Genomic DNA, 3,798 nt, shown 5'->3' on the forward strand with positions numbered 1-3,798 from the left:
ACACACACACACACACACACACACACACACGAACATACAATAACACACACACCTCACGCCAAAAAAGTAGGGGTGCGGTAGTGCTTTCCTAGGATAGAAGCAACAGTTTGCACTTTGAGTGGCGAGTGCCCAAGTTATGTTAAACTCCATTTATTTTACGCAAAATAACCGTAATAATCGGTGTGTTTTGACGTGGATGAATGGCATGTTAATGGATAGAATCCCTAATAAGCGAGAGCAAATACGCATCCCCTATTTGAGAAAACGAGGTCTTCCATCTTTAAAAAGAAAGAAAAAGCCCTCACTGTGCTTCCACCATTTACAGTAGAGGCTCCACTTGTACATGCGGCTTACCTTCAGCGGCGGAGCGGTACGCTCGGCATCCTTGTATGGAGCGACCACTTATGCCGTTACGATCGCCTTCCCCCCCCCCCCACCTATTGTCCAGTGAAGGTCTCCTCGGTTCTCCAGCATTTCCCAGAGCTGGGGTTATATAAACTCTCTCTCTCTCTTTCTCTCTCGCTCTCTCTCTCTCTCTCAGCCAGCCGTCGCACTGAAAGGCTGGCACGGCGAAATAAAGCACAGGCTGTTTGTGTGTGTGTGTTGGAGAGAGAGAGATGGGGAGATGGGGAGGAGGAGGAGGAGGAGGAAGAGGAGGAGGGGGAGTCAGTCTCATTTGCATTGGTGATCTACACGCGTCACAGCAAACGGAAGAATCGTGTCCAGCAGTCTACAGCTTCGCCTCATAATAAACACCGAGCTCCATGCACCGTGCCTTTATCTCCATGCACTCCACACTGGACCACGATTTGCCCGAATGAATCACTTCAGAAGGGCCCGAGCTGCATGCACGCTGCAGCTCACTGACACGCCACTTCTTTCACGTGTATGAAAACAACTGTAAATCAGCCATCAGCAATTTGAAGGACATTTTTTGTGCGTATTTGGTATCGCGAGCACGATATTCACCACTTCCAATACTGCAAGGTTGCTTTTGTCGTTATAATTGAGGGCAAGGAGCATGAAAAACATCGGGAGACATTTATTTCGCAGCCATAGCCTACAAGTCCCGTCAGACCAGATACAGATCCATTATAGCAGATGATAGTCCGGAGATCAAAACTCAAATCATTTGTCACCAAGGCTGATTTATGGTCCTAATTTAAAGTTCACTTGGATGCAGCCTTGCACGTCAGTTTAGTTGAAATACAATATAAGTGGACTGTGCCACGAGTCACCCATGATGCATTAGTCACCCGCGGGTGACGTCCCTGCGTCTCAGCACCACGGACAGCGCCTCGTCTGCGCGCCCCTGTCATGAACAACGGGAATTAACAGCGCCATAATAAAGCGCTTCGTCATGGTTTATTAAACTTCAAACCGAGGCCTGTCTTCATATGCCATACATGGCCTAGATACAAGTGATGGTGTGTTCAATGGTGCCAAAAATGGGTTCCTCCAGTATACTGAAACTATGTGGAGTCCAAATATGTTCAAATGCTGCACTACTCAAAACATCCAAGAAATCCTTTTATGTTCTTTTGTGAATGGAAGAAGACTTTTCTAAATGTGAGGAGAACATGACCTGTTGAGTTAAAAATGATAAATATTTCCAGTTTTTAAGCCTGTTCTGTTCTAATTTTAGTCTCCATGCTAACATGAAATATAATTGGTCTTCAATCTTTTTCTTTTTTAACTAGAGGATGCAGATGGCGCCAAGTAATTACATTTAATGAGATAAGTAGTTTACGTGTACTGGAGATGCATACAAAACAATCCATGAGTACTTTTCAGCAAATGTTTCAGGTCTATTACTGTCCTCAAATGTCTCTGTAAAAAGAAAACATCATTAACAAACTAGAACGCAGAAAAATGTGCATGAACTCTGGTCTAACAGGTCCAGTTCTGGGCTGGTTTCCTCACAGGGATGTTTCCCTCACATTATAAAGAAACAGTTTATTCCATCATTCATCCAGGTCCTGCAAAAACACCAGACTTTTTAGCCAATGATGTCCATGCATGCATATGTCTCCACATTTACATATGTGTGTACACTTTTGCAGATTCAGGCTGCTCTCATGATCCATTTGTACACTTTACAAAAAGTAACGTAGTTTGTATGTATTCCATGGGTTTATTACTGTATGCACGACATTGACTGCAGCTGCATAGGAGCATCTACACATGGAGGAGGTTGGGAAGGATGGGTGGATCCTACAAAGGGCTTGGAAAACAACAGACTTTTACCCAGGAAACGGGTGTTTGTGTCCGGGAATGTGGGACTCGTCTTTAAACCCAAACCAAAATCCTTTTTCTAATCTCAACAAGTCGTATTGGTGCCTCAATTAAACTGTCGTTGCTGCACGACGCTCACCTATTGTCGGCTAAAACTAACTGTAACAGCTAGCGTCACTGGGCCCTGTACTCGGCTCATAGTCACCTTTCAACTTTGTAAACTCAACTTGTAAATACCCCTGAACTTAACTGTCACATGACCAGCCGGCAGTTGCGCAATATCGTAGAATATCACACAAATTGTTGCACAACGTCTTGTACGATATCATCTGAACACGTCATGGGAAGGCGCTGACAGATTCTTCTCACATATTCCAATCTCAGAATGCATTTAGAAATTATTTTTAACAATGACAAATCTGATTACACACACGGATTGAAAAGTCGCACAACTCTCTAAATAGCAAATCTTCTTGATAAATCAATGTTCCCATAGAAGTCTGACTATTGAAAAGATCTAAGCCATAGTCCAAGTCTATCTTTGTGTGTGTGTTTTATGGTTCATATCTTCTGGGAGGGTGGGGCATTGTGAGTGTTGTTAATTCTTGAATATTATTTCATGCATCCTCATGTCTTTTGTTGCTGTATGCACTTAAACATAAAGCACATAGAGTTTACTTGTGCTGTATGAAAAAACAACGTTGTGTGCTGTCTGGCTTGCCTAGTGGGAGTCAGCTGTAGTGAGCTGCTACCTTGCTGTTGTCCTCAGTTGACAGGTGCCTTGCTGTGGGTTTGCTTCACATCTAGTTTACAAAGAGAGACACTGCCTCCCCCACTGAGCTTAACACTCCTGGTATTATTCCAATCAGCATTGATATAGCTTGGCCTTAGCTTGTGGCTAACTGTAGGGTTGCAACCTTGTGTAACTCACCCTATGCATGAACAGCTGCACAATAACAAGGGAGCTTATCCACAGCAGTTTGCTGGGGAAGGACAGAGTCAATCCACATCAGACACCCTATTTGTTTTAATTACTTTCCCCTTTGCTCTTCCAGAAGACGAAGCCAGCTGCCACCAACAATGCAGTCAATTTAACCTGTTCCGACCCAGACCTTTTCAGGTCAGCTCACACTCACTCCATCGTAGAGACCGGATCCTGGAGCTGTCAGTCCGCCGTCCAGACACCAGAGCACATCTCTGCTGCCTCTGCCTTTCTGTGCTGCCTCACAGACATTGATCACCTCAGACAAGACAGAAACACTTGCTGCCGTCTCCATGCAGCACAACGTCTCAGTCTCTCCTGTACGTCTGCTACTCTCTCCCACGTTGTTTTCACTCCTACTCTTTCTCAATTAGAGAGCAGTGGAAAGTTGGATTCTAAAGAAGCTGGCTGATACTTAAGAGGCAATCCCAAAGGGACTGAACTCAAAATACTGAAAAAAAACAGGGACTAGCATTGCCTCAATGGCTCTCACACACAGCCACACAAACTAACACGCACATGTGGCCAGACCGGCTATCAAAGCAAAGAACAAGATTCAGATTATGACACACACAGAGAAA

General features: G+C 44.4%; 1 protein-coding gene across 2 annotated transcripts in view; it reads right to left on the bottom strand.

Moving 5' to 3' along the window:
• wscd1b (WSC domain containing 1b) overlaps positions 1-582 on the bottom strand; it is a 19,665-nt gene extending 19,083 nt beyond the window's left edge. The window contains exon 1 of one of the 2 annotated variants that reach the window (XM_034890265.1): positions 355-582. The gene's annotated coding sequence lies outside the window, so the exon portion shown is untranslated. The remainder of the gene's footprint in view (positions 1-354) is intronic. The other variant, XM_034890264.1, reaches the window with a different exon arrangement.
• Between the last annotated feature and the right edge of the window lie 3,216 nt (positions 583-3,798).

This window comes from Etheostoma cragini, chromosome 13, assembly GCF_013103735.1.
Source record: "Etheostoma cragini isolate CJK2018 chromosome 13, CSU_Ecrag_1.0, whole genome shotgun sequence".
Classification (NCBI taxonomy): Eukaryota; Metazoa; Chordata; class Actinopteri; order Perciformes; family Percidae; genus Etheostoma; species Etheostoma cragini.